At 38.9% G+C, this 16,337-nt stretch overlaps 1 protein-coding gene across 8 annotated transcripts in view; it reads right to left on the reverse strand.

Annotated features, from left to right (window-relative positions):
- Positions 1–16,337, reverse strand: part of PTPRD (protein tyrosine phosphatase receptor type D) — a 1,004,024-nt gene that overhangs the window by 14,115 nt on the left and 973,572 nt on the right. The window lies entirely within an intron of this gene.

Consider the following 16,337-nt stretch of genomic DNA (forward strand, 5'->3'; position numbering starts at 1 on the left):
TTTTTTTGTTTTGTTTTGTTTTTGTTTTTTTTGCGGTATGCCGGCCTCTCACTGTTGTGGCCTCTCCCGTTGCGGGGCACAGGCTCCGGACGCGCGGGCTCAGCGGCCATGGCTCACGGCCCCAGCCGCTCCGCGGCATGTGGGATCTTCCCGGACCGGGGCACAAACCCGTGTCCCCTGCATCGGCAGGCGGGCTCTCAACCACTGCGCCACCAGGGAAGCCCAAGAAATTCTTAATAAAAAGCAATCACTAGAGAGTGGGGGTGTGCTTCTCGCTTTTACTCCTTTTTCTTCCAGAGTTGAATGTATTTTGAAATTTTAGGTGAAATTCAAGTATTCTGTGTGGGAAAATAAAAGCCTCCGTCTTTGTTACTGAAGAAGCTCTGAGGCATTTTTTTAAACTCCATTACTTATATGGACTTCTGGGTTGTTCTCCAGTTGGCGGGAACTGATTCAAAGAAGAGGAGGTGAGAGGTCAACGAAGCTCAGTGACAAGTTCTGCCGCCAACGAGACAACCTAATTCACTGAACTGGATTACAGAGTCCGGTGGTTGGAACATTGGAATTTCCTCGAGTGTGGGAAAGAATACTAACAAAATCACACATCTGTGTTCTTAAATCCAAGGTAAGCCTTTTATTGTCTCTAATTTTATCAAACCCTTTTGGCTGAGTCCACTTATGTGTCACGTATGGCTGAATCCAAATATTTTTCTCGTTCTGATCATGGATGCTTACCTGGCTGGGAAACATGTAATCAACAGGAATAGGTTATATACCAGCACCTTAGACACCAAGCAACAGACAGCCTCCTTCATTCACTACGTACCAGTGTTCCCCGTCATTTGTATTTCTATGTGCTCATTTATTTGTCCACCTGTGCACTGATACATCCATCTCTTCATTCAATGAGCAGTGAAGTATTTTGCTAAGTAACATAGGGGTTACAACATTAAAGGTGACTTAGATCCTACCTAGAGCTCAGATTATCAACGGAGATAATACTTTACATAAATATTTATAACACAAGAAAAAAACCGTGTGTTGGTTTGTGGATGATGTGGCATTTGAACCAAGTTTTGAAGGACAGGAAAGGATGGGGAACTGAGTAGACTGAAATAGCAAAAGAAATAGAATGGCTCTGGGAGCTGCATGTAAAATTTTCATAGGCCTAGTGAAGCAGCAGTGCAAGGGATGTACCAAAACTTCGTATAAATGAGTTTAATGAGCACTAGGGTACCTGATTCAACTGCCAAGTGGCTGTAGGTGATAAGTGAGCATTTTGTAACAAATATTACCTTTATGTAACTACTGAGCAGCACAGATCAAACCCAGCCTCCACATAGGAGCCCTGAGGTTCAGATACTAGTTTATGCGGAAACAGGATATAACCACTATTTAAAAATTGTTTACTTTTTTTGTCTTGTCAGATGTAAAAACTGTCAGTGTCTAGTCAGAGAACCTCTGGATACTGACTCTAAGACTCCATTCAGGGTTTAAACCACAAAGTGACATGACATTGAAGTGTAATGCAAAAGCCTTTGGGAAAAAGAGTCTGAGATGATAGCACATTTCCTAGCACAAAACAATTAGAAACCTAATGCACTGAGATCCACGAAGTCCCCTTTTCTTTTGTTAGTTTTACCAAAGAAACCTGTAAGATGGCAAGTTTTCCCTTACACTCCCCACCTTCTCCCTCCCCCATACCCCCAGCAGGATTATAATCACCCTCTGTCCCAGATCCCTGTTGTCTTAAATACCACCCTACAGTCCCAGTCACATCGTATTATTAGTTAGTCTGATAGGGCCACTGTCTGCAAATAATGAGCATATCTTGAGAGCAGGAACTGCATTTTCTGTTTCCTGTGCCCTGCACCAAGCACGCAGTCAGTGTGCAATAATGTTTGTGAAAAAGTGAATGACTTAGTGATTGGCATGAGAGGCCTTGTATAATGAGCGTCCTATCCAGATCTGGTAACAGGATCCCTCAGTCAGTGGAAGAAATCCTACATTTGATAAAGGTTCAGAACTATGTGGAGAATACCTGAAGACTCCACAAAGTGTCTGATAGGGAGGAAGGAGACAGGAAAATGCTTTGAGTGGTTTCCACATCTTGGTCTCCTGATAAGCCATCACACTGCAAATAAAGAAACTAGGTAAGAATTAGCCTGGAAGACAGAGGCGGCCTCCACATTTGGTGGGTTCTAAGACTAAGTAAATCTTTTTCCTTTTTCTGTGTTGTCTTTCTAATTGTGCATTACTTCCATCTAGATACAATTTCATGCATTTCTACCTAGTGGAAGACACACTGTAAGCCATATAACTGAACCCTATGAATCAAGTCCAATCTAGACAGTGGCAGGAGTATTTTCTCCAAATATGCCTCGGGGGCCGTTCCAGATGTCTGGATGATGCATGGTTCTGTATTCTGGCAAAAAGATACTACAGAATCTTGCAAAATTGGTAGGGATAACTCCAGACCCTAACAATATCAACCTCTTCATGGTGATAAAAATTCATTTTTTTTTTTCCAAAAAAAATGAGGAAGGAAAAAAATCAGACATGTGCCTGTGTCTACCTCATGAATTGTGGGAAGAAAAGAAACAAAGAACAGAGGCTATGACTTGCGCAAAACTTATTTTTTCCTCCTCCAAACACAAAATATTGTTAACAGCCCAATCTTGCTGTTCATATGGAAGAGAGGGAAGAAAGTGTCCCTGGAACTTACATGTTACCTCTTTTCTATGATGAAGAGTTCTTGGGGGTTTTAAATGTTAGATGTGTCTCTTAGCTTGAAGCAAGACCCTGAGGTTCAAAATACTTTTTCCAGATACCAGTGGCTGGGTGTCCCTGAGAAAGTCACTTAACCTCTCGTTTTTCTGTTGTTCTTAAATCATGATAGTGAAAATTCACTCGTTAATTATCTAGTAAGTTTTAAGGCTGAATTAAAAATACAGAGTGTTTTGCAAACATAAAGAAAGATGCAGTCGCTTTGTAGGTACAAACTCCATCTAAAAATTCTACCTCTAAAGCTGACAACAAGAAATAGGAAATGTTAATGCCGGGAAATTTTTGATAGAATCACCAGAGGATCATTTGAGATCAGGCTTTCAAAATCTTGCTTTAATCTACCCCCTCAAGCTTTTCTTCCTTTCCTCCCCATATTTCCAATAATAATACTTTACATTTGAGGAAGTTTCTGCTTTCACACATATTCTCAAGGTAAATGAGATGGCAGGGCTCGGCGTCCTGGAGGTATTCAGCAAATGTCTGTCAGTTTCTTTTCCCCTTCAATGATTCACAACATTCGGGAACTTCCCTGAAGTCGTATAGCTAATGGTAAATGGCCAAATAGGGACTCAAATGCAGGTTCTGAGATGCTAAACTTTAGCACCCCATTTCAGGGCATCACCATTACTTCACATGTCTTTCTGCCATCTGGGTAAGCAACAGTTGACAAACATGGAAACTTTCTTTTGATCCATCCCTCTATAACATTCCTTTAGTAGTGCTTAACTCTCCCTAATGAAAGTTCCTTGAAAAGCCTTTCTTCCTTGGTTTCTATGACTCTGATTGAGGGATTATGGTGAACATAATCCCTCCCCTTTGGGTTGATGGTAGGAAGGGAGGAGATTTTGTAATGATCTCAAATACAAAATAACCTGAAACATGTTGCATATGAAATTAGCCAAAAAGATCTGTGACTCACGTAATGGTTCCATTGACTCTAGGAAAGGGTAGAATTTCTAACACGTTGGAAACCAAAATCAAAGATCAACTCTAAATGTCATATTCAGAAATCTACTGGCAGCTCTTTAGACTGTGCCTCAGTATGTAACGTGTTTTTCTTTTTTTTTTTTTTGCGGTACGCGGGCCTCTCACTGTTGTGGCCTCTCCCGTTGCGGAGCACAGGCTCCGGACGCGCAGGCTCAGCGGCCATGGCTCACGGGCCCAGCTGCTCCGCGGCATGTGGGATCTTCCCGGACCGGGGCACGAACCCGTGTCCCCTGCATCGTTAGGCGGACTCTCAACCACTGCGCCACCAGGGGAGCCCCGTAATGTTTTTTTCTATCTGACCCCTGTGCTGATCCTCCTCTGACTTCTCTGGATTCTTCCATCGGAATCTCTTTCTCTAATTTACATATTTCTGCCAGCCCCCAAAATGGAGATAATATCCCCAAAGTTCTGTCCTCCTTTCTCTCATTCTCCTTCATGGTTCAGCAATCATCTTCAAACAAACGATTCCTAAAGTAACAGCCCTTTCTTTGAGCATAAGGGAGACCTATATTTCAGACTGCTCTCAGGTTTCTCTAGAAATAAACATATACCAAGAATAATCAACATCTCCTCTGCTCAGATTCAGGTCATTCGGGTCTAAAATTTAAGGATCAGCTTGCATTGTTTTTGCCTTTTGCCCTGCACAATAACAAATTATAAATTTCTACGCATTCAGTTTCTACAATTTTATTCATCTATCCATCAGTGGTGTGCCAGAGCTGGCAAAAGTCAGTTGTTAAATTCTCAGAAATCCTGCTTAAATAATAATATTAAAAACAAAGGTAACACTCAAAATACATTACTTCTTAATTATTTTACATTTATGCCCTTCAGGTGAAAATATTATATAATGGTATGCTACTGAGTAGCTCTCCCCAGCTTTTGGATTCAGTGATGTCACATTTGTAGCCTGGAATCTGCCACTGTGGGAGTACTTACACCAATGTAATTGACCAATACTATTCCCTACCTCCAACCCCTGCCACCCCAAGCTGGTGGTTACATATTACCAGCACAGACTATCCTAATTCATCTATTCGTACCACCACCCAGGGACAGACAGGAAATGCTCATTACTTTGTTCTTCCATCCTCATTTGCTATACTATACTCTTTCCTAAGATTCTGCAGGCTATTATCCCACAAATATTTACTGAGTGCCTATCATGTGCTAAGATATCGGGGAAGTGGTGAACAGAAAAAACATGATCCTTGCCTCGTGGAGATGGCAGTGTAGTGGGGGAATTTGATATTAATAATCATATGAATAAATATATAATTATAAATCTCAACAACTGTTGTGAGGTAAATGTGTAGAATCCTGGAAGAGCACCTTTCAGGAAGTGTCATTTAAATTGATAGCTGTTAGGAACAGGATTGCGTCTCCTCAAAATTCATATGTTGAAGCTCTAACCCCCGCTGTGACTGTTCAAAAATAGGGTGTTTAGGGAGGTAATTCAGGTTAAATGAGGTCACAATGGTGGATCCCTAATCCAGTACGGCTGGTGACCTTGTAAGAATATAAGAGACTCCAGAGATCTCTCTCTCTGTGCACAAGTATGCAGGAAAGGCCATGTGAGGACACAGCTAGAAGGCGACCATGGTAAATTAGGCCAAGAAGAGAGGTCTCACCAGAAACCAACCCTGATGGCACCTGAGTCTCGTACTTCTGGCCTCCTGAACTGTGAAAAAATAAAGTTATATTATTTAAGGCCCTCAGTCTGTGGTACTTTGTCATGGCAGCCCTAGCGAACTAATACAATACCTAAAGGACAAGGAATGGTTTGCTGAGTGAAGATGGGTGGGAAAGCTTTTGAGGAGAAAGAATATCCCAAGAAGAGACCCTGGAATGGAAAATAGCTTAGTATATTGGAGTAATTAAAAGAAAGCCAGGGTGGCTGCAGGGCAGTGAGGGAAAAAGGGCATGTTCTACACATTTATTTCCCATTTTAAGGATTGTTTAAATTTTTTATTACATCTATAACTCTGTTAACAGCAATTGCTTAAAATAATTGTTTTACTTGTTCATAGTTTACCTTTATGACATGGCTCATCTATTCTTGAGTTCTTTATTTTGTTACATTTATTGGTTTGCTAGAATACGTCTTTGAATAATGCTTCATATAAAATATGCGTGGGTAGTATTATTTCTGATGTCTTATATATCTGAGAAGCTCTTTATTTGCCTTTACATAGGGCCAGCAACTTGGCTATGTGCAGGATTACTGGGCTCCAATATTATCTTCTCAAACTCTAAATATATTGCTCCACGGTCTTCCTTTGTATTTTGAAGTCTTATTTTTTTGTCTTTTAGTAGCAATTTTACCCCAAGTGCTTGTGGGTTTTTTCATTAACTTAGAGGTTTAGTAATTTCATCTGGATGTGTATTAGGCACTGGTCCCATCATTAAATCTGCATGGCTCTCAGGTAATAACAATACTTTTACTATAAGAGTCACACCTTTCCCTCAGAACCAGGAAATTTAAACATATTTTAAGCTTTCCCGCCTCTGGCCTTTTGCTTATGCAGGCTTTCTGTCCTCCTTATTGTGTCCACATGTTGATATCTACCTTCCTTCAAGACTCAACTCACATGCTGCATCCTGGACCAAGGATTTACCCTTGGTTTATTTCTCTTTGGATCCTTATGACAATTTATACCACTTTATTGGCAACTGCCATACCTTATTTTTGTTTTCTGGTTATTATCTTTATGCCAGTCGATACTCTCCTTTAGGGGAAGAACAACAGCTTCCTTGTCTCTACTGCGTTTGACAGTTTCTCCTGGCAATTTCCATGCCAGGGAACTCAGAGGTGCTCAACTTGAGTTGCAAATTTTTTAAAAACGTAAGTTAAAAAATATTGTCTTCTTCTGGATCAATAGCATGTACAGGAACATTCCCCCAAAGGCCCCTGCATGGGAGTATTCCTTTGCTACATGTTTATAAAGATAAAGGGAGTTCTTATAACTTGATGAGATGGAAACAACCTGTGCTTATGTTTTACTCCAGTTGCTCATAAATAACAAACCTCAGGCACCACATTTTTCTTAAGAAATTGAACGTTGAACATTCAGAGCTTTTAAAAGAATGCCAGCCTACTTTTGTTTGAATTTCCAAGTTCCCGCAGCAGCACACATTTTACTTCCTTCTCCAATTTGCTCTGTTTTTCACCCATCAGTATCTGACTGCAGTGCACCTATCAAAATGAAGAATTGTAGTTCTAAAAGCAAATGCATTTTTCTTTGATCCTGAAAAACTTAGCTCCTCATGGCGGCGATAATGATGGAACCCTATTTAGTGCTGTTTGTTTTTCATCATTTCAACAGCCTTCAACGTGAAACATGATAAGAACAGCAAAACTGATAAACCGCCCTTATTTTTATCTATCTTCTGTCGGAGTAGTTGCCAAGCACAAAGACAGATTTTTCTAAATATCTTTGGGAAAAAAAGAAGAGTGCATAACCCTGTGCTTCAGGCTGAGGCCAGCACAATTCGGGACACTTATTATGTTACAGAAAATTCCAGCAAGAAGGGAGGAGGACAGTACTTTTAAATCGAGTCTAGGATTAGGTTGGTCTCTGTTACCCTTGGAGTAAAACCAACTTTCTAAGTTACCTTTGGGTGAGGACAGTAATTCCACTAAGGTAAACTAAATTATTGACAAACTTTTGCCTTAAAAAAAAAAAAAAAAAAAAAAGGTTTCAGTGAGTGATAGACATTCCAGTGTTTGCAAGCTGAAAAACTAGGCAATCCACTAAACAAATACGCCTACTAGGAAATTGTTATTACTTCACTATTAGCATTCATCCAGTTACAACATTTGTTTTCAATTTCTAAAAACATGATTGAGTTAGTCCCAGGAGTTGAAATATGCTTAATGTCCCGTGATGTGATACGGTAGTAATGTGCAAAAGGAAAACATTAAGAGGCACGAGGGGGCTATTTTGTACTAAGATCATTCTGGGTATGTGCTTAAAAGTTGGCTTTTCTGATTAATCTGGTGGAGTTTTAATGCTGACCCTTTACTGATACTTCAATAATATGGCAAAGAAAGACAAAAAAATAGAAGATTTTACAGATCATTTAGCTGGGTGCAAAGACAGTACAATATGGCCCCAAAATCATGGTGAGCATTTCATACATATATCAGCTCGTGCTTTGATTGGATATTATAGTTCAGAAAAAAGAATGGCATTTATGAACTGCAAGACTATTAAAAAAGGAATCTAATAGAATGGATTGAGTTTTATGACTGAGATTTATAAGATTAATCAGATGACTATCCTGATAAAACTGTGATGTGATCCTGATATGACTGCTGTTTTGAAACTCTTCTCTTTTTTTTGACAAAAATTAACATTTAACTTAATATACAGCTATACTGGGCATCTCTAGAATATTTAGGGCTCTCTACAAAAAACAGACGCATAACTATTTAAGTATTACATCCTCTGGCATCTCTTTAGAATGACCAGAGAAATTATACAGATTTCTTGGATATAAATATTCATCTGCCTAATTCACTTTTATATATTATTATAAAATAAAAACTAAAAAGATATCTTTGGACAAACTGTCATTGAAATGCAGTAGAATATATCCATGCTATTAAGTAGTTGTTTGCGAGGACAGTTTTGCAGTGTTTGTGAAAATTTAAAATGCACACATCCTTTGACACACACTTCTAGAAATCTTTCATGGAGGTATACGTACACATATGTGCAGAGAGTTTTAGAAAATGATTTTCATTGCAGCATTATTTGAAATAGCAAATTATTATGACTAAGGAAATGGTTAAATATACTACAGTACATAAATACTGAGAATACTATGGGCAGTTAAAAGAAGGAGGCAAATCCATGTATTGACCAAGAAAAAAATAGATTTCTAAATATGTTGCAGAGCAATATATACATCATGATAACACTTATATTTTTTACAATTCCACACAATACAGTTATATATTGAATATTTTTATATGCATACCTGTTGATTCATGGAACTCGATCTCCAAAGATACACAAATGATACCAATAGTTACCTCTTGGTGGAGAATGGAACTGGTCATGGAGATGGTAAGGAGGCCTTTCACTTTGGATGAAATGCATGATTTTTTTTTTTTTTAGCAAGGACAATATAATCAGTAATAATGGAATTAAAAAGAAATATAAAACAGTGGGTAAACAGTTACTATTATAAAAATATGAAAGACCAGTGAACAGTTGAGGATCCAAAGAAGTAGAGAGAGAAGATGGAACCTCATTCACTCTAGCTTGGGAATACTGCCCAGAGATGGATTCTCAGGAGAAGTCAGGGTGATGCTGGCAGCCCTTTGCAGCCTGGACTTGATCGTGCCATCAGGTGCTGGCCTTCAGCACAGAGAGGAGAATTCTTAGTACACAGTTAAAATAAGCAAACGTTAGGATGAGACCATCGAGTACACTGATCACTCTAGAAAGAAAAAGTGCATTACACTCTTAGGCGGCATCCTCTGATGATCAAAAGTTCACACTTCATCAGCAGAGAAGAAGCAGAGACTAAGCATAGAACAACTGACCTGACAAGGATCCTAGTCTATAATATTGAGAGGTCAAGACCCATCATATTCCCTCAGGGCATTTTATTTTTCCAGATGGGTGAAGGGGGATTTCTTAAAATGAATTACGCCTATAAAAACCAAAAATCCACATGGGTCTAATCTGACTTTTTCCCCCAAATATATTGACTCAAAAATCCTCCAAAGACTTTTCTGTATAATCTTGGCTCTGTCCCAACGTTATCTGCCAAACACATTCCTTATTATTCCTAAAATGTGATGCTCAAGATAAAGTAGAAGGCTAATATGTTTATATAAAGAACACCTGAATATGCCATAGCAGGGTTTTATTTTACAGATGGATAGAGGAGGCCATTAGGCAGAGATAAAACAGACTCAGCTGGTTCTTATTGGTAGTTGACTTGAATCTGAATGAGGTCAATTGAGTAATGCTATGGAATTATGAGGAACTATATCTTTTTCACTGAAATTTTCTTTGTAAATGGCCATATCGGTTCAATCCATATTCTAAATTTTGTTTGGAATGACACAAAATTATCCACATTTTGAGAGTGGATACAACCATTAACGAGGTCTGCCAAATAAAACTGCACAGGTTGTGTGCTGCTCAACCCAAAGAAAGTACCAATCACGTAGATTACGATGTTTACAACCTGTTCAGATCACACAGCAGGCTCACCATTAGCAACATAAATGCTGTTACTCTTGTCTCAGGTTAAAAGAGAGTCAAACAGAAGAGCTACTGAAAGGTATTTGGAAAATATTCACACTTTAGCAACTTTGTTTCGATTGTTTTGCAAAGTGTATCTGTGTTTTCCCACACGGACGAGATTTGGGGGGTTTTGGTTTTGTGTTTTTGCTTTTTTAAAATGCGATTATCTTCATATAAACATAAATGGTCCAATGGTTTTCAAGGCTCTTATCAGGGGTTACAAATTGGTAGCTCTGTTTTATTTAGTCCTTTTGTTTGATTCACACAAGGTTTTTCAAGGCAGTGAGAATCTCAGTCTCAGTACAATTTACCGAATGTCAGGGTCTGCTTCACTTATTTGTATCACCCTGCAGTCCTTCAGCAGGCCTTTGTGTTGGTCTTTCCAGAGGCCTGATCTGGCTTCTTAAACTCACAGGTTTCTGAATTAATGCGTCAGTACTGCTCATTGCCTCATCTAACTCCTCAGCCTACTTAGATTTTTTGAAGGAGGAAACTGAGACCAAGGCAGGGTTAGGAATTTGACCAGGATCATGTGACTGTTACTAGCAGAGCTAAGACTTGGGTCCCTGTCTCCTCTTTCCCAGACTCATGCTTCTAGCAATGGAATTTTATTGAAAACAAGACGACAGTTTTCCTTAGAGCTCCCAAGACGGACCCAAGGTCCATGATTCTATCAATTTAGGCTGCAACAATGTTGGTCCAAAAAGGGTCTAAGCTGTGCCTATAACTGTCCTTTATTAATGAAACGTTAGCTCTCCCATGCTATTCAACTACCCGAAGAGAAAGGAATTAAGTGGCTTTTGAAGCATTGTCAAGATAGATCTTCATGTACCTATGTATGAACTAGTTATACTGATGTCAGCTCTGTTTCAGATAGATGGATGACTTTCAGTAAGTGTAGTATTCATACATGATGACTACTTAATTAGTGAAAACTGGTATTAAGTGTATTTAGAATGCCATCATTGTCACGTTTGAGGATAGGACTAGAAAGGAGAGGGTTTGCCCCTCATTCAGGGTAATAGTAGAAGATGGAAAACAGTCACAAGACTGTGACACCAAAGAGATGAAAGGTAATATAATTCAATTCAATAAATTCAAAATGAGAGATTCCTCTTCTATGTATCAATGACCATGTGATGTATCAGTAGGCATTTATGCATTATATGTCTATCCACGTGATCTGTACACATACCTAGGCAGTATTAAAACATAGATTCCTGCGCCCTGCCGCAGAGATTCCAGTTCAGTAAGTCTGGAGAGGAACTCAAGATTGTGCATTTCCAACAAGCTCCAAAGTGACGCTGATGTGCTGGTTCATGGGCCATACTTCGGGTAACAAGGCTACAGAGGCACTCCTCTTCTAATATTTTTATAAGTAATTGAGGGCCAAAAGATTACCAAATATACTGCTAATTATCTATGCATGTGTGTGTATATGTGTGTTCATATATATAAATTAAAGAAAAAATTTTGATCTTTCATTCTCATATAGGTTTTTGTAACCTAACTGACTTAAAACTTAAATGCAAAGGGGAGAGCACAAAGTCCGCTTTCAAAAATGTGTGATTTGCTTTTTTTTTTAAAGGCCAAATACTTTACTATCTCCAGATACCTGAAAATGTATGGAATTATCTTGTAATAAACCTCAGATGCCAAAAGCCCACCTTGCAAGTTTTCTTTGCAGGAAACAACCCTAATACGAACAAATCAGATACCGTGTAATAGACCCAAAAGTATTTTTTCCAAAGACAGAAAGAAAAATATCCAAGCAATAGAACCCTGATTGGAAAGACACAATTCAAAGATAACAGAACTATTTTTAAGCTTCATTTTATGACCAGGGGCACAGCAAAATACTTTGAAACAGAAAGTGTTCATGCTGATTATATGAAATCAAAATACACACTGTTCAAAGGCAGCCAACATTTAAAAAAAAAATATGCAGCTTAGTTTATGCAGTGAATTTTAGTGTTCTTTCAGTCTGGGAATATTTCAAAATACACTGCAGGTACAGCTGAGAAAACTCAGTGATACCCCTGTCCAGATCTCAGCTATTTGGTTATAAAAATATTTTCACATTTCCTGCAGATGTCTAGATTCCTTTCTTTGCTAGTAATTTTAATTCAGAACTCATTATTGACAGCTGTTTGTTCTGATAGACCCTAATTGCACTTTTACCAGACTCAGCTGTGAGGAGACTGATTTCTTTTCCCTTATAGAGTATATTATATATAAACACAGGCAGAAAAAAAAAAACCAATTAACTAAATACGTGTGCATCAAACGAATCATTGAGAGCACTGATCAAGTAATATCTCTAACTGCAACATAGGTCAAAGGAAATTACAGCATTTACAGCTTACAGTATTAAATATAATTATATAGAAATATTCATAAGCATTCAAATATAGGGATGATGAGTGGCAGCATCTGAACATTTATTAAAGAAACTTATAAATTACTACATTTGAGTAACCGACAGGGCACTTAGTCTACTGAAGGATTGGCTCAAGGATATCTATATACCAAACTATATAGACAGAACCTGAGAAGCCTGCCATAACCAGCACTAGTCAGGAGGAATCAAATATGCTGTGAGGGGGCCTCCCTGGTGGCGCAGTGGTTGAGAGTCCTCCTGCCGATGCAGGGGACAGGGGTTCGTGCCCCGGTCCGGGAAGATCCCACATGCTGCGGAGCGGCTGGGCCCGTGAGCCATGGCCGCTGAGCCTGCACGTCTGGAGCCTGTGCTCCGCAGCGGGAGAGGCCACAACAGTGAGAGGCCCGCGTACCGCAAAAACAAAAAACAAAAAACATGCTGTGAGATCACTTTGCTGTGCAGATAATCCTTTCTCTAGAGGGGAGAGTTTCTGGGGACACACCAACTCTTTTGGTCTCCAATCACTGCTCTAGACAAGGTGCTTTACCTTAACTTTACCAGAAGAGGAATACAGGTTTGTTGAAGTCAGAGCTATTTCCTCTGAGAGATTCTCTTCAAAGGCAATGCCTCATTTTAGCAGCTCCCCAAGAGGTACACAAACAGCTTGGCAATGTTCATTGTATCAAATGCCTCAGCAGCCTCGCTCATGGAGTCTAGGCCAATCTGGGGACCCCAAGCTGCTTTCCTTAGTGGACTGGAATCCCCCGAAGGGGGGTAAACCAAGGGCTGGATTCACTAGAGACCATATAAGCAGCAAATATCATGCCTTTGAGAAGAGCAATACCTCGTTTTATTTCCTGTCTGTTTGGAGACAGAGGGAATGTGGTGATCAGAGATGAGCAAACTGTTCCTTAGTAAGGAACCCATTCAAAGAAAATGAACTTTTTCTTGACATCAGGGACACTATATGGTGCTTCCCTTTCTGGGGGTACTAAATGCTTCTCTTTGCAGACTTAATCTACCTCATATAGGGAGGAATATATTGGGAATGGGATGCTCATTACCCCGATAATTCTCCGGGATGCAGCATACATTTCCATGAACGCCAGACATAAAGCTAATTAGAATGCAAGCCCCAGACTCAACATGTACAAAGCCTGTAAAGTATGTAAATGTAAAGTAAAGTAACCTATGGGGCTGGGTACCCACAAAAATCTGATCCATAGCCTACTTCCAGCCTCTCCCCCAACCAAGTAACTGTGGAAACCATTTTATTTGGCATTTAAGAATACTGCCACTATGCTTTATTATTCTTTTTTACCTACACAACACAGATTATACCATTTCGCATTGTTGTACGGCTTGGCCCGTGGTATCGCTTTGGATACTGATATTTTCGCTCAGTGTTCACGTATCCGTCAGATACCTGCTGAGTGTCTGTTTCATGTGGGCATAGCCCAGAGGAGAGGGATGCAATGGTGAACTCCTATACACCATTTCTCATCTCATATCTCTAAGATTTGGATGTTACAGTCTGGGGAAGAAATTCAGTTTTTGCCCATGGAATTACATACTCACCACGTTTAAAAAAGCCAATTTTTTCCTTGAAGGTTCACTTTTTACTGGAATAACTTAAACATCATAAGTATTGGCCGAATGGAAAAAAACTATTTTATTTTCACATAAGTGTGACAGGGAAAGTAGTCTGATGTGATATGCTTGTTTTATGAGGAGTCAGTGTAGCAAATGGAAAGAGCGTGAATTTTACAGATTAAAAATCTGGCTTTTCCAACTGCAAGATGTATGATATTTCATCATTTATTTATCCTCCCTCAGTTTTCTCATCTGTAAAATGTAAACCCATTCCTTAAGGTTCCTATAAGGCTATTGTTAGCAAAATGTCTTTTAACTAACAAATTCTTGATAAATGTTAATTTCCTTACTTCCTTTTCCTATGAATTAAGGACCTAGAGTTGAATATTTGAATTCATTTAGCCTAATAGCAGAGGAGATATGCAGCCTTCCTGCTCCTACATGGTTTCTATTAAAGACTTACACTAGTGAATTTATGAAACTAATATTCCATCTTATTTCTGATTTCTATCCTCTGAGGGGAAAAAAAAGTCATATACAACTGAACCAGATTTGAGACTTGGAAGGGACATTAGAGATTGATTAATCCAGTGGTTCTCAAAGTGCAGCCCCATGAGCATCAGTATCATCTGGAAATTTGTTAGAAATGCGAATTACTTCCTTTACCTCAAGTAGCGATTATTGTTTGTTCCACCATTTGTTTCTTAATATGTGCATATGGATTCATTCATATTAATATGTGCATACAGATATCTGTATGCATTTTCTTATCTGATCTCCATTTACCAACCAATCCACCCAAATTTCCCTTTCCTCCAAAAAGCCCCAGTCTGTTGCTCACTGCACCAGGTCTGCTCTAGGCTAGGAGGCTATTCTCTAGGATATCTATGTTCTTTTGTGATGCCATGGTATTTATTCCAAAATAATCAGTTATTTTAGTTAAATAATTTAATTAAGAACATATTAAACTAATGAGATATGATTACAAAATAAGAGTTGTTTCTGTGAAAGCTAAGTTAAATGCTTTGGGAAGACTTACTAAAAGTGTTCCATTACTCCCTCAAAAATACAGTTCTGTTAGGCATTGGTAAGATAACTAAATAAAGGGAAAATAATTTATACAAATCTAGGAGGATTCTAATACTTAAGTTGCTGCAAAGCCATTAAGTTCTTTGTCTATATTAAATACACTAAATGTACTAACCATATGTCATACTCAAAATTCTTAGTCTTAAATTTAAAAACTAATGAATTAATATAATATACAATTATATATTTGAAGGTAATATTAACTGAATACATACTTTCTTAGGCTTCTTCGCCTTAATGAAGCTTTCTCTAAATGACCAAGTCTTAACTCGATACATACATCAAGGTTTCTTCTGAACGGCCTTGATTGTTTCAGGTATGTTACATATAGGTTACTATGAGCTCTTTGAGGAAGATGCCACACTGTTCCCTCTCCATACTCAATAGCTTGAAGCTCTGCACAGTTTAGTTTTAATAGATATTTATTGATTATATTTATCTATACATTTTTTTTTTGCGGTACGCGGGCCTCTCACTGTTGTGGCCTCTCCCGTTGCGGAGGACAGGCTCCGGCCGCGCAGGCTCAGCGGCCATGGCTCACGGGCCCAGCCATGGGATCTTCCCGGACCGGGGCACGAACCGTCTCCCCTGCATCGGCAGGCGGACTCTCAACCACTGCGCCACCAGGGAAGCCCTATCTATACATTTTATTTACTGATTTACTAGACAATTACTCTTAGTAGTTCATGGTCCTGTTTTATCACCATGAGGCAAATTATCTCATATGATAGCACTTCCTAGAGTATTTTGAGAAAATTCAAGGTGGCGGCGGGGGCGGGGTGGGGAAGAGTTCCATGTTTAAATAGGTTTCAAAAATTCCCTCTTGGAAGTTCACAATGGAAATGATATTTTATAGGGCTGAGAAACTCTGTTGTAAAACAATTTAACTTAGTTTAACCCTTACTTATTTGACTATAGAAAATGTCTTCCACATAACATCCAGTAACAACTCAGGGTTTAAAGTGCATATACATTAGTGGGTATCCTGAATTTTCTGAGTGACTGGCCTTCTCACGTTCAAACCGTTAATTCTGTTTCCATAGACCCTGTTTATACTTCTTGTAGAACCCAGATTGGGTATGAAAATCATGTGTCAGATTACGTATGCCAATAATTGTTTGGGAACTGGTCAAATTCGGATTTGTAAAACTGCTATTTCTATTTCTCTTCTGTTTTCTTTTTTCTAAATCAGGTAGCTAATCATTTCTGAATCCAGCTCAACTTTCACAGAT

This window comes from Neophocaena asiaeorientalis, unplaced genomic scaffold (genome assembly GCF_003031525.2).
Source record: "Neophocaena asiaeorientalis asiaeorientalis breed wild unplaced genomic scaffold, Neophocaena_asiaeorientalis_V1.1 scaffold256, whole genome shotgun sequence".
NCBI lineage: Eukaryota > Metazoa > Chordata > Mammalia > Artiodactyla > Phocoenidae > Neophocaena > Neophocaena asiaeorientalis.